The sequence below is a fragment of the Somniosus microcephalus genome, chromosome 26 (genome assembly GCF_052327205.1).
Source record: "Somniosus microcephalus isolate GS21.2 chromosome 26, FLI_Smic_1.0, whole genome shotgun sequence".
Lineage (NCBI taxonomy): Eukaryota > Metazoa > Chordata > Chondrichthyes > Squaliformes > Somniosidae > Somniosus > Somniosus microcephalus.
The window spans coordinates 6,953,064-6,975,894 of NC_141012.1; the positions used below are offsets into that span (position 1 = coordinate 6,953,064).

At 52.8% G+C, this 22,831-nt stretch overlaps 1 protein-coding gene across 21 annotated transcripts in view; it reads left to right on the forward strand.

Moving 5' to 3' along the window:
* The window catches only part of phldb1b (pleckstrin homology-like domain, family B, member 1b), a 326,558-nt gene that overhangs the window by 106,906 nt on the left and 196,821 nt on the right, over positions 1-22,831 (forward strand). The window contains exon 1 of one of the 21 annotated variants that reach the window (XM_085967727.1): positions 13,521-13,789. The exons of the other annotated variants lie outside the window; for them this stretch is intronic. The gene's annotated coding sequence lies outside the window, so the exon portion shown is untranslated. Of the gene's footprint in view, positions 1-13,520; positions 13,790-22,831 lie in introns of those variants that run through there. 21 annotated transcript variants of the gene reach the window in all.

A 22,831-nucleotide genomic window follows, 5' to 3' on the forward strand; every position in this document is an offset into this window, starting at 1 on the left:
AGATTCACAAATTCAAATCTCACAGATCCACTCCTGCCACAGTCGTTTGCACACCTTGTCACTGGTGAGTTAAGTGTGTGGAAATGTTCCCTTTCACTGGTGCTAATCAATGAGATGCACATCACGCAGGGAGAAATTTTAACAGGCTGGAATATTCAAAACTGGAATACTCAAACAGCACTCCTTGATGTTTTTCTCTGGTGCCAGCAATGATACTACCCACACTCTAATCGCGGAGTCTCTGTAATTACAGCCCTGTGTTCCTACAGTGACAAAAGTGGAAGCCTGGTTTCTGCCTGTCATTAGTGCGGGCTGTGTAACTAAAGATACAGATTGGAGTTGACAGAGTGAAGACGGAGGCGTTGATTACAGAGTCAGTTCATAGGCTCTATTCATCCCTGAGTATTAAGCAGACCCAGTTTAGACACCGGCGGCCTTGACTCACCACAGCCTGGGTCGCCAACCCGCCAGGATTGGCCTGGAGTCTCCAGGAATTGAAGGTTAATCTCCCGGACACGGCTCCGAGCAACACCCAGGAGAAAAATCATAGGGGCATTAAAAAAAAGTCATTCTCTTTGAACACCTTTGTTTATCAGTTGTATCGATATTGGAAATAGAGAAATTATGGCCGTTTGGGTGGTCATGTGAAGAAATCTCCAGGAATTCGGCCAACAAGAGCTGGCAACCTTATTAGAGTCGGCTATTTTTTTTTGCCCTCAAGCAGCGCTCCCTCAGTACTGCCCCCCGACAGTGCGGCGCTCCCTCAGTACTGATCCTCCGACATTGCAGCGCTCCCTCAGTACTGCCCCCCAACAGTGCGGCGCTCCCTCAGTACTGATCCTCCGACAGTGCGGCGCTCCCTCAGTACTGCCCCTCCCTCAGTACTGCCCCTCCGACAGTGCGGCGCTCCCTCAGTACTGATCCTCCGACAGTGCGGCGCTCCCTCAGTACCGCCCCTCCGACAGTGCGGCACTCTCTCACTACTGCACCTCCGACAGTGCGGTGCTCCCTCAGTACTGCCCCTCCGACAGTGCAGCACTCCCTCAGTATTGTCCCTCCGACAGTGCCGTGCTCCCTCAGTACTGCCCCTCCAACAGTGCCCTCCGACAGTGCGGTGCTCCCTCAGTGCTGCCCCTCCGACAGTGAGGCGCTCCCTCAGTACCGCCCCTCCGACAGTGCGGCGCTCCCTCAGTACCGCCGTTCCGACAGTGCAGCGCTCCCTCAGTACTGCCCCTCCGACAGTGCGGCGCTCCCTCAGTACTGCCCCTCCGACAGTGCGGCGCTCCCTCAGTACTGCCCCTCCGACAGTGCGGCGCTCCCTCAGCACTGCCCCTCCGACAGTGCAGCGCTCCCTCAGTACTGCCCCTCCGACAGTGCGGCGCTCCCTCAGTACTGATCCTCCGACAGTGCGGCGCTCCCTCAGTACTGCCCCCCGACAGTGCGGCGCTCCCTCAGTACTGATCCTCCGACAATGCGGCACTCCCTCAGTATTGCCCCTCCGACAGTGCGGCGCTCCCTCAGTACTGCCACTCCGACAGTGCGGCGCTCCCTCAGTACTGCCCCTCCGACAATGCGGCACTCCCTCAAGTATTGCCCCTCCGACAGTGCGGCGCTCCCTCACTACCGCCCCACCGATAGTGCGGCGCTCCCTCAGTACCACCCCTCCAACAGTGCGGCACTCTCTCACTACTGCACCTCCGACAGTGCGGTGCTCCCTCAGTACTGCCCCTCCGACAGTGCGGCACTCCCTCAGTATTGTCCCTCCGACAGTGCCGTGCTCCCTCAGTACTGCCCCTCGAACAGTGCCCTCCGACAGTGCGGCGCTCCCTCAGTGCTGCCCCTCCGACAGTGAGGCGCTCCCTCAGTACCGCCCCTCCGACAGTGCGGCGCTCCCTCAGTACCGCCCCTCCGACAGTGCAGCGCTCCCTCAGTACTGCCCCTCCGACAGTGCGGCATTCCCTCAGTACTGCCCGTCCGACAGTGCGGCGCTCCCTCAGTACTGATCCTCCGACAGTGCGGCGCTCCCTCAGTATTGCCCCTCCGACAGTGCGGCGCTCCCTCAGTAATTCCCCTCCGACAATGCGGCGCACCCTCAGTACTGCCCCTCCGACAATGCGGCGCTCCCTCAGTACTGCCCCTCCGACAGTGCGGCGCTCCCTCAGTACTGCCCCTCCGACAGTGCGGCGCTCCCTCAGTACTGCCCCTCCGACAATGCGGTGCACCCTCAGTACTGCCCCTCCGACAATGCGGCACTCCCTCAAGTATTGCCCCTCCGACAGTGCGGCGCTCCCTCACTACCGCCCCACCGATAGTGCGGCGCTCCCTCAGTACCACCCCTCCAACAGTGCGGCACTCTCTCACTACTGCACCTCCGACAGTGCGGTGCTCCCTTAGTACTGCCCCTCCGACAGTGCGGCACTCCCTCAGTATTGTCCCTCCGACAGTGCCGTGCTCCCTCCGTACTGCCCCTCCAACAGTGCCCTCTGACGGTGCGGCGCTCCCTCAGTGCTGCCCCTCCGACAGTGAGGCGCTCCCTCAGTACCGCCCCTCCGACAGTGCGGCGCTCCCTCAGTACCGCCCCTCCGACAGTGCAGTGCTCCCTCAGCACTGCCCCTCCGACAGTGCGGCGCTCCCTCAGTACTGCCCCTCCGACAGTGCGGCGCTCCCTCAGTACTGCCCCTCCGACAGTGCGGCACTCTCAGTACTGCCCCTCCGACAGTGCGGCACTCCCTCAGTACTGCACTGAGTGTCAGCCTAGATTTTTGTGCTCAAGTCTCTGGAGTGGGACTTGAACCCACAACCTTCGGATTCAGAGGCGAGTGTGCTACCCACTGAGCCACGGCTGATGATCCCTGACTTGGGCTGTGCGCACAGATAGTTGGTGAGGACAGGGCAGGACTCTTTAAAAATTCATTCATGTGATCTGGGCGTCACTGGCAAGGCCAGCATTTATTGCCCATCCCTAACTGCCCTTGAGAAGGTGGCGATGAGCCGCCTTCTTGAACCGCAGCAGTCCGTGTGGTGAAGGTGCTCCCACAGTGCTGTTAGGGAGGGAGTCCCAGGATTTTGACCCAGCGACGATGAAGGAACAGCCGATATACTTCCAAGTCTGGATGGTGTGTGAGTTGGAGGGGAACTTGCAGGTGGTGGTGTTCCCATGCGCCTGCTGCCCTTGTCCTTCTAGGTGGAAGAGGTCACGGGTTTGGGAGGTGCTGCCGAAGAAGCCTTGGCGAGTTGCTGCAGTGCATCTTGTAGATGGTACACACTGCAGCCACGGTACGCTGGTGGTGGAGGGAGTGAATGTTTAAGGTGGTGGATGGGGTGCCAATCAAGGGGGCTGCTTTGTCCTGGATGGTGTCGAGCTTCTTGAGCTGTGTCATTAAATAATCCACCAACGACTTACTGACTGGACTCACACATGAAGAATGGGCCAGCAGGAGTCCATCCAGTAGGGAATTCAGGAGAAACTTCTTTACCCAGAGAGTGGTGGGAATGTGGAACTCGCTACCACAGGGCGTGGTTGAGGCGAATAGTATCGATGCATTTAAGGGGAAGCTGGATAAGCAAATGAGGGAGAAAGGAATAGAAGGATACGCTGATGGGGTGAGATGAAGAGGGGTGGGAGGAGGCTCGTGTGGAGCATAAACACCGGCACAGACCAATTGGGCCGAATGGCCTGTTTCTGTGCTGTAAATGCGATATTACCAGCTCCCATGGAGCTATAAGCTTTTGAGAATTTGTCCCTTCAGGAGAGAATGGAGTAGAAAAGACTCGAAGGAAGATGAAGATAAGGACTTCACTGTCGGAGGATGTGACTGGAAGGAGGGAGATTCCAGAAACAATGACTTGAGGCGGCCTGTGGCACGAGATAGGTCACTGCTGAGTGACACTTGTAGCCATAAATAAAGTGTTGTGGCATTAAAACATAACGGGTAGCGCAGTTTGCGGTCTGAGTGCTTGCTGACTGCAGGTTGAGCACATCGCCCGGTTTATCTTCCACTAGCTGAAGTGCCCGGCGGTGCCGAGGCTTTTTGGAGGGCATGTTGTTGTTGGAAGAGAGAGAGAGAGAGCTACTGGAGCGGGGGGGGGAGTGGAGAAGGCGGGGGGGGAGAAGGGAGGGCGGGGGGGGGAGAAGGGAGGGCGGGGGGGAGAAGGGAGGGCGGGGGGGGCGAAGGGAGGGCGGGGGCGGAGAAGGGAGGGCGGGGGGGGAGAAGGGAGGGCGGGGGGGGTAAGGGAGGGCGGGGGGGAAGGGAGGGGGGAAGGGAGGGGGGCGGGGAAGGGAGGGGGGAGGGGGGGAAGGGAGGGAGGGGGGAAGGGAGGGGGGGGAAGGGGAAGGGGGGAAGGGAGGGCGGGGGGGGAGACGGGGAGGACGGGGGGGGGCCCCCCCCGAGGGCCGCGCACCCCCCGAGGGTCGTGGCCCCCGCAGAGGGTCGCGCCCCCCCCCTCAAGGGTCGCGGCCCCCCCCCCCCGAGGGTCCCGCCCCCCCCCCCCAGAGGTGAAGACTGCCGATTGCGGCTGTGCGAGACGGCCGGCGGGCCCGGTTGCCAGGGTAACCATTGACGCTCAGCAAGCCCCGCCCCCCGGCCGAGCCAGAGAGAGACGCCGCGTCTCAGCTCCTGCTGCGCGCGCACCCTTTAGTAAGGTAGAGGAAGGAAGGGAGGGCAGGGGGAGGGGGAGGGAGGGAGGGGGGAGGGGGAGGGTGGGGAAGGGAGGAAGGGAGGGGGGGAAGGGAGGGCAGGGGGGAAGGGAGGGCGGGGGGAAGGGAGGGGGGGAGGGCGGGGGGGCCCGGTTGCCAGGGTAACGCTGGACGCTCAGCAAGCCCCGCCCCTCCGGCCGAGCCAGAGACGTCTCAGCTCCTGCTGCGCGCGCACCCTCGCGGCGCTGGGCTGAGGCTCGGCCCTCCAGCCTTCGAGTGGGGCTGGGAGGTGCCTAGCTCGGGCGTGGGTGCGGAGGAGACGCCGAGGCTTCTAGGCCTACCTGGAAAAACGGGGAAAGGTAGGAAAATTAATGAGATTAGATAAGTTAATTACTTTCTAAATCATTTATTTAAAAAACAATATGTGTTTTAAAAGCAACGTTTTTTTTTAAGACGCAGAAAGCGGGAAAAAGAAAGGAAAAGTTTGGAATCAAGATGGTGGCGACTCACCTCGGTTCAGAACGATAAAGCCCGGCCACACACGCACCGATTGGCCCGGCGGCACACGCCAGCAACCCGGCGTACGATTGGTCGAGCTCGAGGTCACTCTGTTGCTAATGAGCGGATAATGAGATGCTAATGAGTGGAATGTTGAAAGTTTTTGGGATACCGCGGGTGCAATTTTAGCCCGGCCGAAACGTAAATACGCTTAAAACCGTCTGGGAAGCGTAAGCTTTCTTTGGAGGTAACGCGCGCGTAGGTACGCCCTGTAACTTTCGAGTGCATACCCATAAGCACACGCGATGACAGACAGATAGACAGATAGACAGACAGAATGACAGTATATATATAGATTTAATCCAAAGTTAGAATGAAACGGAGACAGCCGTTTAAATACTCAGGCACTGCTGAAGCCCCGAGGGTTTGTATTTCTTCCACTGTTATTGGGGTCCACAGACACGGACTGTTATTGGGGTCCACAGACACCAACTGTTATTGGGGTCCACAGACATGGACTGTTATTGGGGTCCACAGACACGGACTGTTATTGGGGTCCACAGACACGGACTGTTATTGGGGTCCACAGACACGGACAGTTATTGGGGTACACAGACATGGACTGTTATTGGGGTCCACAGACAGACTGTTATTGGGGTCCACAGACACCGACTGTTATTGGGGTACACAGACACAGGCTGTTATTGGGGTACACAGACACAGGCTGTTATTGGGGTCCACAGACACCGACTGTTATTGGGGCCCACAGACACAGACTGTTATTGGGGCCCACAGACACGGACTGTTATTGGGGTCCACAAACAGACTGTTATTGGGGTCCACAGACACGGACTGTTATTGGGGTCCACAGACACGGACTGTTATTGGGGTCCACAGACACGGACTGTTATTGGGGTACACAGACATGGACTGTTATTGGGGTCCACAGACAGACTGTTATTGGGGCCCACAGACAGACTGTTATTGGGGTCCACAGACACGGACTGTTATTGGGGCCCACAGACACAGACTGTTATTGGGGTCCACAGACACGGACTGTTATTGGGGTCCACAGACAGACTGTTATTGGGGTCCACAGACACGGACTGTTATTGGGGTCCACAGACACAGACTGTTATTGGGGTCCACAGACAGACTGTTATTGGGGTCCACAGACACGGACTGTTATTGGGGTTCACAGACATGGACTGTTATTGGGGTTCACAGACACGGACTGTTATTGGGGTTCACAGACATGGACTGTTATTGGGGTTCACAGACACCGACTGTTATTGGGGTCCACAGACACGGACTGTTATTGGGGTCCACAGACATGGACTGTTATTGGGGTCCACAGACAGACTGTTATTGGGGTCCACAGACAGACTGTTATTGGGGTCCACAGACAGACTGTTATTGGGGTCCACAGACACGGACTGTTATTAGGGTCCACAGACACAGACTGTTATTGGGGTCCACAGACACGGACTGTTATTGGGGTCCACAGACACGGGCTGTTATTGGGGTCCACAGGCACGGGCGGCGGGAGGTGGAAGATTCTCAAGGGGCCAAGAGAAGCAATGAGGGGAGACAGCAATCACCTCGCCCCCCCCTCAGTACCATTAACGTAACAAAACATCCAAAAAGCACTACCATTTAAATCTATCAGGCAAGACTGAACAGGCTGGGGCTCTGTTGTCTACAAAGGAGAAGGCTGAGGGGTGACCTGATAGAGGTCTTTAAAATTATGAAGGGGTTTGCTAGGGGTAGATGTGGAGAAGATGTTTCCACTTGTGGGGGAAACCAGAACTAGAGGCCGTAAATATAAGACAGTCACTAATAAATCCATTCTCACCAGAGAGTGGTGAGAATGTGGAACTCGCTCCCACAGGGAGTGGTTGAGGCGAATAGCAGAGATACATTTAAGGGGAAGCTAGATAAACACATGAGGGAGAAAGGAATCGAAGGATATGCTGATGGGGTGAGATGAAGAGGGGTGGGAGGAGGCTCGTGTGGAGCAGAAACACCGGCACGGAGCAGTGGGGCCGAACGGCCTGGTTCTGTGCTGTACATTCGATGTAATACACAGAGGTGAAAATAATCAGTCACTGAGCAGTGGTGGGTGGCGAGTGGTGACTCAAGGCAATGCGGTAAGCTTTGAGGAGACTATTGGCGGAGAGGAGAGGAGAGAGGTAGCGATGGGGGCAGGGGGTGGGGAGGATTCAGGGAGTATGTTCAAGAATGGCTGGAACAGACAGCCACAGAGGGAGGGAACCTGCCAGTTTTAAATTAAAGAGTCTCTTTTGAAACCTGCTATTTAAAAACTATGCATCCTTTTGCATTTGATCCCTTACATTAGAAACTGCCTCAAACCCAACTCACTGTACAGAATTCTACGGCAGAATGAGGCTGATTAAAATCTCTAGTCCGCTTAGACGTTAATAGTGACCAGGTGAACTCACCCTGCTAGATCACTCTGATCACATTAGGACCTCGATTGACTCAAACGTGTGCTTTCGCGTGTTTGCCCTGAGGCGCTGAAACCTTGCTGAGCACACACCTTTGGAGCGAATTATTATTCTCTGGTTTTGTGTACGTATGTTGTTTATTAGGAGATGCTGTTGTTAAACTCCCCGATTTTCATTGCTTCGCCATTGGCGGCCGTGCCTTCAGCTGCCTGGGCCCTAAGCTCTGGAATTCCCTCCCTAAACCTCTCTGCATCTCTCTCCTCCTTTATGACACTCCTGAAAACCGACCTCTCTGACCAAGCTTTTGGTCACCTATCCTGATATCTCCTTATGTGGCTCGGTGTCAATTTTTGTTTGATAATCGCTCCTGTGAAGCGCCTTGGGATGTTTTACTACGCTAAAGGTGCTATATAACAACAACAACCTACATTTATACAGCGGCTTTAGCCTAGGCAACTGAAGGCACGGCCACCAATGGTGGAGCGATTACAATGGGGGATGAGCAAGAGGCCAGAATTGGAGGAGCGCAGAGATCTCGGGGGGTTGTTGCGGGGCTGGAGGAGGTGGAGGGATTTGAAAACAAGGATGAGAATTTTAAATTCGAGGCATTGTCGGATCGGGAGCCAATGTAGGTCAGCGAGCACAGGGGGTGAGGGGTGAACGGGACTCGGTGCGAGTTAGGACACGATAAATGCAAGTTGTTTGATGAGGTGACTGAAGGTGAGGGAGGCAGCATAACAGTTGCTGGGAAATGTACAGGTAGCTGCTTCTATCATATTTAAGGTAACAGGAACCTGTGCTTCAACGTTTAGATTGATTCAGTCTCACTCTGCGAGGTTTTGACACTCTCACTGATAGTTCCTGGCAGCTCTCTTACTCCAGCTCAATCCTCATTTCTGACAGCGCTTGCCTCTTATTGATGTGCGTTCAGTCTCAGCCCACAGTTCAAGCTTCAACCAAGCAGGTTGCTACGAATAGGAAGATAGGAACAGGAGGAGGCCATTCAGCCCCTCGATCCTGTCCCACCATTCACTTAGATCGTGGCTGATCTGTATCTCAACTCCATTTACCCGCCTTTGCTCCATGTCCCTTGATACCCTGACCTTGTCAGCCATGGCTCAGTGGGCGGCTCTCTCGTCTCTGAGTCAGAAGGTTGTTTGTTCGAGTCCCACTCCAGAGACTCGAGCACAAAAATCCAGGCTGACACTCCCAGTGCAGTGCTGAGGGAGGGGCTGTCTTTCGGATGAGACGTTAAACCGAGGCCCCGTCTGCTCTCTCAGGTGGATGTAAAAGATCCCACGGCACTATTTCGAAGAAGAGCAGGGGAGTTATCCCCGGTGTCCTGGCCAATATTTATCCCTCACTAAAACCATTATCTGGTCATTATCAAATTGCTGTTTGTGGGATCTTGCTGTGCAAAAATTGGCTGCCGCGTTTCCTACATTACAACAGTGACTACACTTCAAAAAGTACTTCATTGGCTGTAAAGCGCTTTGGGACGTCCTGAGGTCGTGAAAAGCGCTGGGGAAATGCGAATTCTTTCTTTTTGTTTCTAACAAATATCTATCAATCCATAATAGTTTTTAAAAGGGAAAGGGGGTAAATATTAGTTCAAGAAACGATTTTAGTGGCTGTGGGGCAAGAGCAGAGTAATGGGACTCGGTGGAGGGCCTGGCACAGGTTCGATGGGCTGAATGGCCTCCCCCTGTGCTGTAAGATTCTATGATTGTATCATCTCGCTCTTGAATTGACTCCCAGCATCCACAGCCATTTGGGGGAGAGAGTTCCAGATTTCCACCGCCCTTTGAGTGAAGAATTGCTTCCTGACCTCACTCCTGAACGGCCTGGCTCTAATTTTAAAGTTATGCCCCCTTGTTCTGGACTCCCCCCCAGCTGAAGAAATAGTTCCTCTCTACCGACCCCATCGGAACCACGTACCCTCTCCAGCTGCTCCAGAGCTTCAGTTTATTTTTGCCCTATTATTTATCTGTCCCTCCAAGAAAGGAACATTAGGAGCAGGAGGAGGCCATTCAGCCCCTCGGGCCTGCTCCGCCACTCAATGAGATCATGCTTGACCTGTACCTCAACTCCATTAGTTCCATATCCCTTGACAACCTTGCCCAACAAAAAGCTATCGATCTCAGTCTTGAAAGTTCCAACTGACCCCCAGCCTCCACAGCCTCTTAGGGGGGAGAGGAGTCCAGATTTCCACTGCCCTTTGTGTGAAGAAGCGTTCCCTGAGCTGCCTCTGGTGATCTAGCGCAGAGAGCGTGAGCAAGAGCCCACGGCCTCATCACCCTTCACCCTTTGACAAACTCCAAATCCCTTCCATGTTCAGGAGGGAATGTTGACAACACTTCATTTTAAATCGGTGCTTACAGCTCGAATAACTAATCTATCGGTGGTTTAGTAGAGCTTAAGAGCATTAGTATAAATAATTAACTCGTGCTTTAATATTTTAAGGAGCTTGCTTTGACACCCTGAGAGGATTTCCTGTAAAATGGGAATATAATGGTTGTAAATATTTGGTAACAGTACACTTTGACAGTAATGTAGAATTTCTTGGTTTTCCTTTCCTCTCCTGAAGGAGGTGATGGTCACTGGATGTATTTCCACAGGTGCTGGCAGTATCTTGTCCAAGTGCCCATTCTGGCCTCTTGAGCATCCCCTGAATTTCATCGCTCCACCATTGGCGGCCGTGCCTTCAGCTGCCGGGGCCACAAGCTCTGGAATTCCCTCCCTAAACCTCTCCGCCTCTCTCTCCTCCTTTAAGATGCTCCTTAAAACCGGCCTATTAGGGAAAATTCCTCTCCAGCCCCTTCAGCTGGTCTAGGAGGTATAACGGCCGAAAGCCACATCATTCCCTCACTCCATCTCTGTGTTTCTCTTTGATGCCAATGTGTGCTCTTCGACCTAATGTGGTGCTCCTCCTAAGTGCTCTCTGAGAATCTGGAGCATGTTAGTTGCCTGGCAGTAATGCAATGCTCTCACTTTGCTGTCCCCAGTGCCCTGAGAAGGAGCAGTTGCAGGCTGCAGCTCCTACACTGCTGCCTGGGCAGCCTGGTCTTGCTGTCACGTTGGCACTTGTGCAGGCATCTGCGGTGACTAACTGGAGGCCACACTTGACCTGCTATCGGGAGAGACAGCAGGATCTTGTGAGCTTTTTGGGCAACACCAGAAGTGTGGAACTCTCTCAGTACTGCCCCTCCGACAGTGCGGCGCTCCCTCAGTACTGCCCCTCCGACAGTGCGGCGCTCCCTCAGTACTGCCCCTCCGACAGTGCGGCGCTCCCTCAGTACTGCCCCTCCGACAGTGCGGCTCTCCCTCAGTACTGCTCCTCCGACAGTGCGGCTCTCCCTCAGTACTGCTCCTCCGACAGTGCGGCGCTCCCTCAGTACTGCCCCTCCGACAGTGCAGCACTCCCTCAGTACTGCCCCTCCGACAGTGCGGCGCTCCCTCAGTACTGCCCCTCCGACAGTGCGGCTCTCCCTCAGTACTGCTCCTCCGACAGTGCGGCGCTCCCTCAGTACTGCCCCTCCGACAGTGCAACGCTCCCTCAGTACTGCCCCTCCGACAGTGCAGCACTCCCTCAGTACTGCCCCTCTGACAGTGCGGTGCTCCCTCAGTACTGCCCCTCCGACAGTGCAGCACTCCCTCAGTACTGCCCCTCTGACAGTGCGGCGCTCCCTCAATACTGCCTCTCCGACAGTGCTGCTCTCCCTCAGTACTGCCCTTCCGACAGTGCTGCTCTCCCTCAGTACTGCCCCTCCGACAGTGCGGCGCTCCCTCAGTACTGCCCCTCCGACAGTGCTGCTCTCCCTCAGTACTGCCCCTCCGACAGTGCAGCACTCCCTCAGCACTGCCCTGGAGTGTCAGCCTAGATTATGTGCTCAAGTCTCTGGAGCGGACTTGAACTCACAACCTTCTGGCTGAGAGGTGAGAGGCTGGTTGCCATGCTGGAGTTTGGGAGACTGGGACAAATAGGAGACAAGTCAGGGCTGCAGAACCGCTGGGATCCGACAGGCAGCACGGGTGAGGCCGGTAACTCAGTGCTGCCACTGTCAGGCTGCTTGTGGGGCTGCAACTGCTGGTGAAGCTTGCTCTTAAATAAATCAATGAAAGCATTTTTCCCCTGGTGGTGGTGGGAGTCCAGAACAAGGGGACATAACCTTAAAATTAGAGCCAGGATGTCAGGAAGCACTTCTTCACACAAAGGGTAGTGGAAATCTGGAACTCTCTCCCCCAAAAGGCTGCTGAGGCAGGGGGGGTCAATTGAAAATTTCAAGACTGAGATTGATCGATTTTTGTTGGGCGAGGGTATTAAGGGTTACGGAACCAAGGCGGGTAGATGGAGTTAAGATACAGATCAGGCCCGATCTAATTGAACGGTGGATCAGGATCGAGGGGCTGAATGGCCTCCTCCTGTTCCGATGTTGCTAACGGCCTGATGACATGTCGGCACATTGTTTCCGGTTTAATGGATGGAGGTCGAGGTCTAGTGAGTTGGGATGTGCGCGCGCTGTCTAGTCTATCGGAAGAAGAATGTCCACTTGTGCGAGGTCAGGGGAGGGAATGAAAGAAAAAAAATAAAGCTCTCCGTCCGCAGCGAGAGGAATATTATCTGCTCCATCTGCAAGGCGAATATTTGGCATTTCAGCTATTCTATGTCTGCAGCGCCTCAGTGATTCTTGGGGAGATTGCCTTGGCTCACACTCCCTGCAGAATCGCCGGCACCGCTGCTAATGTCCCGAAGGTTCCCTCACGAGTGAGTAATCAGGGTTACTCCTCAACAAATCATTACCTTCCATCAAAGAGGGTCACCACAAAATGGTACAACTCTAGACACGTCTAGTCAGAGGACAGGTTACCCTGGAAACACCCTTTTGTTATATCTTTAATTCCGCAAGGATTTGGCAGCATTCCTTCACTTTTTTGGGGGATATCTTAAGGATAACTCGAGTTCCCCCCCCCTCCATTTTCTGTGTGTGTGTGTGTTTCTCTTTGTCTGTCTGTGTGAGCTTCTGTCTCTCAGCCTCTTTCTGTATGTCTCTGTGTATGTTTGTGCGTCTCTTTCTGTGTGTCTCTCTGCTTCCATGTAAGTCTCTTTGTGTGTCTCTGCTTTGTGTGTGTGTCTCTCTCTCTAGCTCCGTGTGTTTCTGCCTCTTTCTCTGCCTCTGTTTGTGTCTCTAGCTCTGTGTGTCTCTGTCTGTGTGCGTGTGTCTGCCTCTGTGTCTGTTTCTCTGTGTGCCTGTCTCTCTCTGGCTCTGTGTGCGTCTCTGTCTGTGTGTGTCTGTCTGTGTGTGTCTGTCTGTGTGCCTTTCTGTCTGCCTCTGTATCTCTGTCTGTGTGTCTCTGTCTGTGTGTCTCTCTGTCTGCCTCTGTATCTCTGTCTGTGTGTCTCTGTCTGTGTGTCTCTCTGTCTGTCTCTGTATCTCTGTGTGTCTTTCTGCCTGCCTCTGTATCTCTGTCTGCGTGTCTCTGTCTGCGTGCCTCTCTGTCTGCCTCTGTATCTCTGTCTGTGTGTCTCTGTCTGTGTGTCTCTCTGTCTGCCTCTGTATCTCTGTCTGTGTGTCTCTGTCTGTGTGTCTCTCTGTCTGCCTCTGTATCTCTGTCTGCCTCTGTGTCTCTCTGCCTCCGTGTGTCTCTCACTCTGTCTAACTAAAAGAACCAGTTTATTTTTCGAGTGTTGGGATGGGGTGAGGGAGGAGGGCGAGGAGGAGTAGATAGATAGCTGGAGTGCTTTAGGAGGGGGGAGGAGATTGTCAGCGAGGTCAGTGGCAATGAAACTGGATCTTGCAAAGCTCATACCAACAGAGGAATGCTGGCTGCTGTGCTCCGTGAAGGGAAGGCCAACACCGTGAATAGAGTCAGCTGCAGCCACCATCCAGTTTTAGCTCCCCCCCCCCCCCCCCCCTCCCTTACTCAACACACACAATCATCCTGTCACAAAAGCAGTGTCACTGAAATTACTCCTCCCGTCTGGAACAAGTTGGCGTGGCTTTGAGGACTTATTATTCAATTCTGAAAAGCGACGGGGGAGGGAAGAGGGAAGATTCGGGAGAAACACTGGGATTGATTTGAATTCGGGAGCACAGCACTGACCTCTTTTTGGACCGAGGGCATCGGAGGGTTTAACTTGAGACGGGCGGCCTGGATTGTCAGCCCCGCGATTGGAGCCGGGGGAAAGGTGAGTGAAAAGTGTACTGACAGATTTACAAGTCTCCGCGCCTCTCGCTCTTTGTTTCTTTGTGTTTCTGCCTTTCTCTTTGTGTGTGTTCTGCTGTCTTTCTTTGTGTGTGAGCCCCTGTCCCTACATGTGTGTGTTTGTCTCTGTCTTATTTTATGTGTGTTTCTCTCTGTCCTCTTTGTGTGTGCGTGTGTGTCTGTGTCTATGTGTGTCTGTGTGGCTGCGTGTGTGTGTGTCTGTGTGTGTCTCTGTGTGTGGGTGTGCATGTGTCTGTGTGGCTGCGTGTGTGTGTCTGCGTGTGGGTGTGTGTCTGTATGTGTGTGTGTGTCTGCATGTGTCTGTGTGTGTGTGTCTGTGGCTGCGTGTGTGTGTGTCTGTGTGTGTGGGTGTGTGTCTGTATGTGTCTGTGTGTGTCTGTATGTGTCTGTGTGTGTGTCTGCATGTGTGTGTGTGTCTGTGGGTGTGTGTGTTTGTGGGTGTGTGTGTGTCTGTATGTGTCTGTGTGTGTGTCTGCATGTGGGTGTGTGTGCGTGGGTGTGTGTGTTTGTCTGTGGGTGTGTGTGCGTGGGTGTGTGTGTTTGTCTGTGGGTGTGTGTGCGTGGATGTGTGTGTTTGTCTGTGGGTGTGTGTGTGCGTCTGTTCCTTTCTCTGCATTTTCTCACTGTCTCTCACTGTGCCTCTCTCGCACTCTCCATCTGACCCTTTCTCTCATGGTGTGGATCTCTGCTTTTCTTTTACTTACTTTGTATTTCACCCCTCTGTTTCTCTACCTCTCTATCGCCGTCTCTCTCTGTCCCTTCCTCTGTCTTTTTCTCGCTCTATTTCTTTCTGTCTATCTGTCTCACTCTCTCTCTCTCTCTCTCTCTCTCTGTCACTTCTTTCCTCACACATCAGTCTTGGATTTAGGAACAGGAGCTGAAATTCCCGTTGTATGTGCAGGAGCTGTTTTCCATTTAGTTCGAGCAGACAGACGATTTTGAGAGTTTGTCTGAGGCTTTGATGTGAGAAATGTGATCTACATAAACCGCTGCAGTGAGCTCCCCCCCATTCACAGATCAAACGGCAAATGGACTCAGCTCCTCATCAGCTTGAGCTGGTGCAGTCAAACCAAAACCGAACCGGGCCAAAGAACAAAAGAAACATTCGATTCAAATTAGTGCTGAATGTATCGGCTGAATCAAATTACAACTATATTTAAAAGCTCAAGTTATTTCCTTTCGTTCATTGTGAACTATTTAAAAGTGTAGTTTTAATGAAAATAAGATGTGGGTGTCAGCGTGTGAAGATATCGGAATTCACTCCAAATGCGAAGTCGAAAGGGTCCCGTTGGGCAGCTCCATCTTTGATATGAGATCCTCACGGTGAGACTCTTTCTATTGATGGGATCCTCACGATGAGACTCTCTCTATCGGGATCCTCACGGTGAGACTCTCTCTATCGGGATCCTCACGGTGAGACTCTCTCTATCGGGATCCTCACGGTGAGACTCTCTCTATCGGGATCCTCATGGTGAGACTCTCTCTATCGGGATCCTCACGGTGAGACTCTCTCTATCGGGATCCTCACGGTGAGACTCTCTCTATCGGGATCCTCACGGTGAGACTCTTTCTATTGATGGGATCCTCACGGTGAGACTCTCTCTATCGGGATCCTCACGGTGAGACTCTCTCTATCGGGATCCTCACGGTGAGACTCTCTCTATCGGGATCCTCACGGTGAGACTCTCTCTATCGGGATCCTCACGGTGAGACTCTCTCTATCAGGATCCTCACGGTGAGACTCTTTCTATTGATGGGATCCTCACGGTGAGACTCTCTCTATCGGGATCCTCACGGTGAGACTCTCTCTATCAGGATCCTCACGGTGAGACTCTCTCTATCAGGATCCTCACGGTGAGACTCTTTCTATTGATGGGATCCTCACGGTGAGACTCTCTCTATCGGGATCCTCACGGTGAGACTCTCTCTATCGGGATCCTCACGGTGAGACTCTCTCTATCGGGATCCTCACGGTGAGACTCTCTCTATCGGGATCCTCACGGTGAGACTCTCTCTATCGGGATCCTCACGGTGAGACTCTCTCTATCGGGATCCTCACGGTGAGACTCTCTCTATCGGGATCCTCACGGTGAGACTCTCTCTATCGGGATCCTCACGGTGAGACTCTCTCTATCGGGATCCTCACGGTGAGACTCTCTCTATCGGGATCCTCACGGTGAGACTCTCTCTATCGGGATCCTCACGGTGAGACTCTCTCTATCGGGATCCTCACGGTGAGACTCTCTCTATCGGGATCCTCACGGTGAGACTCTCTCTATCGGGATCCTCACGGTGAGACGCTCTCTATCGGGATCCTCACGGTGAGACTCTCTCTATCAGGATCCTTACGGTGAGACTCTCTCTATTGATGGGATCCTTACGGTGAGACTCTCTCTATTGATGGGATCCTTACAGTGAGACTCTCTCTATCGATGGGATCCTCACGGTGAGACTCTCTCTATTGATGGGATCCTTATGGTGAGACTCTCTCTATTGATGGGATCCTTATGGTGAGACTCTCTCTATTGATGGGATCCTTACGGTGAGACTCTCTCTATTGATGGGATCCTCATGGTGAGACTCTCTCTATCGATGGGATCCTTACGGTGAGACTCTCTTTATTGATGGGATCCTCACAGTGAGACTCTCTCTATTGCTTGGGTCCTTACGGTGTGACTTGGGTCCTTTTCTTCATACTCTTTGTAAAACTGACCAAGATCTGTTTGACAGCAGTTACACAGTTTCGCCACTTTACACCAAAAGTCAGCGCGTGCAACCGTGATTGTGGCTGATTGAAGTTGATCAGTGGCGTTAGACGGAGATGATACTATCTGAGGAAGGACTCACCCAGCCCAGATGAGACCTGAATGATCATTTGGGAGTGGAGGAGGTGGGACATGGAGGGACACCACCCTGTGGTCAATGAAGGGGCGAATGAAGCCACGAGGGGTCAAACGCTGTGATTAAAGACCTCTTTACGTTGATGGCTGACCAAGAGTTAATTCTTGCCACCAACAGTGGTCCGTCGTGTAAACAAGGTGAACTCCACACTTCCAACAATGGCTGGGACCCAACTCCTCAGGAGACCCAGACTGGAGCTGAGAGCCATGGAAAACAAGCTGTTTTTTCTATTGGCCTAAGATTTTCCAATGGTCCTCCAACAAGCCCTCTGGTAGCAAGTAGGTGTGGTGAAAGGGGTTAGAGCAGGACTGGGAAATGGTGGCTGTCCCTCGGAGCGCAAAGTGCCTTCAGATTCATTCTTTCTTCCGAGTTTGTGCTAAGTGCAAAGGCAGCACTGCGAGATGACAGGCCAATAGCATTGAAGCAAATCAATCAATTTCTATCGGTAATTATATTTCACACCTGCCTATTTTATTTGAGACACACACGTTGATTGTTGGAGCTGTAATTGGTGCGAAGACAGTTATATTCTCCACGGTTTCTATTCTAGACAGTTGTCAAAGAGCGGGGGCTTTTTTCTGTCACTTTTCTTCCCTTCTGCACAGTGTTTTGACTGGGCTCCAATTCCAAGGGAGCTCTACGGCCCCTCACCATAGTGGCCGTCTTTTCAGATGAGACGTTAAACTGAGGCCCCCTCTGCTCTCTCGGGTGGACGTAAAAGATCCCGCGGCACTATTTAGAAGAAGATCAGGGGAGTTCTCCCCGGTGTCCTGGGGCCAATATTTATCCCTCAACCAACATCACTAAAAAAAAATTATCCAGTCATTTATCACATTGCTGTTTGTGGGAGCTTGCTGTGCACAAATTGGCTGCCGCGTTTCCTACATTACAACAGTGACCACACTTCAAAAAGTACTTCATTGGCTGTAAAGTGCTTTGGGACGTCCTGAGGTTGTGAAAGGCGCTATAGAAATGCAAGTTCTTCCTTTCTTATTATTCCTCTGCGAGCCTTGATGGCAATTGTCAGCGGGCTATTCAACTGCGGTGGGCAATTGTCAGTGGGCTATTCAACTGCGGTGGGCAATACGCCAGAGCTCACCCGAGTCCTGTAATGGGCTCTAGAACCTTCCAGCGGGGCGGGGCGGGGGGGTGGTGGGATCGGGAGCTGGAGTCGCGGGGCAGCGAGGGCAATTCTGCCTCCCTCACTGCTGTGGCGGAGGCTGTGATAGGCTGACACAGCATGGACCAGGCAAAGTCCCACTGCCTGCCCCTGGCGTTTGCCTGCTCGGACAGCTGCCTCCGTCCAGGCAGCACACTGGCGAACCCAAATCTCCCCGTCTCCGTGACGCTGTCGGGGTTTCTGAGTGTCGACCTGTAAATTCTCCCCCTCCCACCCCCACCCCCAACCAGCGAGGCTCCTGTGTAATATTAAAGTGCCGTTAAACTTTGCTTTGAGCGGGAGATCAGGCAGTGATCGGAGGGACAAATGTCTTCCCTCGTCCGTCAGTTCCCAGAGCTGCTGTCAAAGCCTTTTCAATTCACTTTTTTTTTTTTAGCAAGCAAGAGGCCACGTCGGTTAACTGGTTGGCTTTATATCTGTCGAGATCAAGCATCCTGTGCAATTTACATCTGATTAAGGCTTCTGTTTTCCAAGGGGGTCAGAAGATGATGGTGTGATACAAATGCTGCTCCTCTTAGCGTCCAATTGCTTCAGTCCAATCAGAGGGTTGTGAATCTTGGGAATTCTCTGCCCCAGAGGGCTGTGGATGCTGAGTCTTTGAGTATATTCAAGGCTGAGATCGAGAGATTTTCGGACTCTCGGGGAATCGAGGGATATGGGGCTAGGATGGGAAAGTAGAGTTGAGGTCAAAGATCAGGCTCGAGGGGCCGAATGGCCGACTCCTGCTTATTTCTTACGTTCTTATGTTAATATCATCAATCGCAGTCAGTGATCACCGCACAGCTGGGAGTGCCCGAGCTTTGCAAAACACTCAGCTGGAGGCACTGATCGGTGACTTCCGCCTCTGAAGGATTGGGAGACGATACTTTACAACGTTACAGAGCTTATTGCAGCCGTTTTACTTTTTTAAAACATATCACAGCCCAGCCAGTAATACTGAGCGATACAGAGCAGGAAGGACCCCAAGTTCAATCCCCGGTCTGGGCTGAGTCGCTTGATCTCAACTAGAGCAGCGGGAGTTGTGCTAAAATTAGCCTCAGTGTTCCCACTACTGACCAGTGACCCCTGCTGGAAAATATTTTCGTGTGTGTGTGTGTGTGTGTGTACATGCTTGTGTGTACATGCCCGCTTGTGTGTGCACACGCCAGTTTGTGCATGTACATGCTTGTTCGTGTGTGTGTGTACACGCCTGTGTGTGTGTACAAGCCTGTTCATGTGCGTACAAGCCTGTGCATGTGTGCGTGTGTACAAGCCTGTTCATGTGTGTGTGTGTACATGCCTGTTCGTGTGTTGTGTACATGCCTGTTCATGTGTGTTGTGTACACGCCTGTTCATGTGTGTGTGTACACACCTGTTCGTGTGTGCGTGCGTACACACCTGTTTATGTGTGTGTACGTGTTTGTGTGTGTGTATATGCACACGCCTGTGCATGCGTGCGTGTGTGTACACGGCTGTGCACATGTGTGTACACACCTGTTTATGTGTGTGTACGTGTTTGTGTGTGTGTATATGCACACGCCTGTGCATGCGTGCGTGTGTGTACACGGCTGTGCACATGTGTGTACACACCTGTGTGTGTGTATATGCCTGTGTGTGTGTATATGCCTGTTCGTGTGTGTGTATACGCTTGTGTGTGTGTGTGTGTGTACAAGCCTGTTCATGTGTGTGTACATGCCTGTTCGTGAGTTTGTGTTCGTACATGCCTGTCTGTGTGTGTGTACATATCTGTTCGTGTGTGTGTGTACACATCTGTTTGTGTGTGTGTGTATACATGCCTGTGTGTGTGTGTGTACATGCCTATTCATGTGTGTGTGTGTACACGCTTGTGTGTATGTACACGCCTGTTCGTGTGCATACACTCCTGTTTGTGTGTGTCTGTGTGTACATGCCTGTTTGTGCGTGTGTGTGTGTACACACCTGTTCGTGTATGTGTGTGTACATGCCTGTTCATGAGTGTGTGTGTGTGTGTACACGCCTGCGTGTGTGAGTGGGCAAGGACAAGCTTAGCTGCCTCGTGATGCCCTTCACAGTTGAATAGCCAGGCAAAGCTTGCCGTTCGGGATCGTACATGAAGAGTGATCACTTGAGAGAGGCATTACAGGGCAGTCGGTTTCTGTCGAACCATCAAAAAAAATCAAGGTTCTTGGGAGACACATGGAGAACAGAGAGGGGGAAAAACATCAAGTAGTGCAGTTCAAGATATGATCAAATGAATCAATTAGCCACAGAGAACTGGCTTCCTTTGGGACTCGTGAGATAGCAGGATAACAAACAAAAGATTAAGCATCTCGGCAGCACTGTGTTCAGAACGTAAGTCAAAATCATTTCAAGACACAAACAGGAAAGGGATTCAGTGGAATCTGCAGATATGGGCCTGCCCTATGTCCCCCAGAGTCGCACTTAATCCTTTCCCAGTGGAAAACCGGAATGTTTTCCTTTTATAAAATGTTAAACTTTTTCAAAAATTTACTCTCGGGATGTGGGCGTCGCTGGCAAGGCCGGCATTTATTGCCCCTCCCTCGTTGCCCTGGTGAAGGTGGCGGTGGACCTTCCTCTTGGAGCGCTGCAGTCCGTGTTTGATACAAATGTATGGCTTGCTGGGCCACTTCGGAGGGCAATAAAGAATCAAAGAAAAGGAAAGACAGACTTGCATTTCTATAGCGCCTTTCACGACCTCAGGACGTCCCAAAGCGCTTTACAGCCAATGAAGTACTTTTTGACGTGTAGTCACTGTTGTAATGTAGGAAATGTGACAGTCAATTTGCGCACAGCAAGCTCCCACAAACAAGCATGTTGGTGTGGGGACTGGAGTCACATAAAGGCCACACCGGGTAAGGACGGCAGGTTTCCTGCCTTGGTGAACCAGTTGGGTTTTTATGACAATCCGACAGTGTCATGGTCACTGTTACTGAGGCCTGCTTTACATTCCCTGATTTTTAAACACCCCATTCACATTGAGGTGGGATTAGACCCTGAGCTGAGCTTCCGAACCCGTATCCTCTCCATCACCAAGACCGCCTATTTCCACCTCCCTAACATCGCCCGTCTCCGCCCCTGCCTCAGCTCATCTGCTGCTGAAACCCTCATCCGAGCCTCTGTTACCTCCAGACTCGACTATTCCAACACTCTCCTGGCCCAGCCTCCCACCTTGCATACTCCACGAACTTGAGGTCATCCAAAACTCTGCTGCCCCGTGTCCTAACTCGCACCAAGTCCCGTTCACCCATCACCCCCTGTGCTCGCTGACCTACACTGGCTACCGGTCCGGCAACGCCTAGATTTTAAAATTCTCATCCTTGTTTTCAAATCCCTCCATGGCCCTCGCCCCTCCCTATCTCTGTAACCTCCTCCAGCCCTACAACCCTCTGAGATCTCTGCGCTCCTCCAAATCTGGCCTCCCCTGTTTCCATCGCTCCACCATTGGAGGCCGTGCCTTCAGCTGCCTGGGCCTTAAGCTCTGGAATTCCCTCCCTAAACCTCGCCGCCTCTCTTTCCTCCTTTAAGACGCTCCTTAAAACCTCCCTCTTTGACCAAGCCTGCCCTAATTTCTCCTCATGTGGCTCGGTGTTAAATTCTGTCTGTTTACGCTCCTGTGACGCGCCTTGGGATGTTTTACTGCGCTAAAGGCGCTATATAAATGCAAGTTGTCGTGTGTGATCTGGGTCTCCCAGCAGTGCTAAGCAAAGAGACTCGTATCTCTGTCCAGAATTCTGTGCGTTGTATTTGTTGCTGCCTGAACTCGTCATTTCTGTTGCTGAACATTAACAGAATGCAATGGTGTCCCTGTCCTCCATCGGATAAATGATGCTCTCCTTCAGAAGTTAGGGAAGGGGTCCTCATGGATTTGTTAAAATCCGAAGCAGGGATTCCCCCCGCCCCCCCACACACACACACACAAAACTTGAAAAGCGCTGAGCTGTGAAAGAAGGGGACGTGTTTCGAAGTTGGAGGGCACTGAGTGTGAAAGGCAGTTTGGAGAAATGCAGGGCTGTCGTGGGCTGGACTGCCAGTGTGTTGAATGCAGTCTTAGTTGAAGCATTCAAAGAGAAAAGGGACAGATTCCTGATTCAACAGGGGATAGAGAAGGAATAGGCTCGGAGGGAGACAAGGATGGTGTGACCAGGCCCTGTCTGTGGATCTAAATCGTAGAGCAGATCCTAAAGGGACGAATGGGCTTTTCTCATTCCCCGCCCCCCTCACTTACTCCTGAACTTCTCAGAGAACTCTTCCAAATTGCAAAATCAATTTTCCATAACTGCTCCTCATTTTTACAGTGAGTAACTGCTCCCTCATGGGCACTGCTTCTCAAAGGCTAATAAAATGGAGTGTTTGATAAACTGAATCAAAGGGCCATTCAACCAATACCATACATTACGTCTCAGCCAATCTCCTCACATTGCAGTGGGTTCAGCAGACATTAAGTGGAACAATTCATTATAAACGGTGGGTTTCCAGTGCGAGGGGCCCCCGTGGAAATAAAGGGTCCGAATTTGCAGTCGGAGGTTTCCTGCCAGGCGGACGCCTCCGACCGGCCAAAAAATCTACCCACTTACCTGGTGGTCCCGGGGGTTCGGGCACTCGCGCTCCTGGGCCTCTGCGCGTAGGCCTGCCTGGAGGCCCACATACCCCAGGGGCCGCAGGCAGTTCGCAAGCTTTTACCAGGCGTAAGAATTTCACAGGCATTCGCTGGGCAGAAGTTGGGCAAATAGCGCAACTCTCCGCCGGCGGAGGCCCGTCTCCCAGGAATGCATTGGATCTGTCAGGAAAATTCTTGACAGATCACAAGTTCCAGGTTTTAGCACAAGCGCTTTGCGCGCCTGAACCTGGAACTCGCACGGCCCCTACGGGCACATACACACCGCGTCGCCCCCGTAGGGGGTGCAAATTACGGCCCATTAACAACCAACCCCCGCCGCAATCACC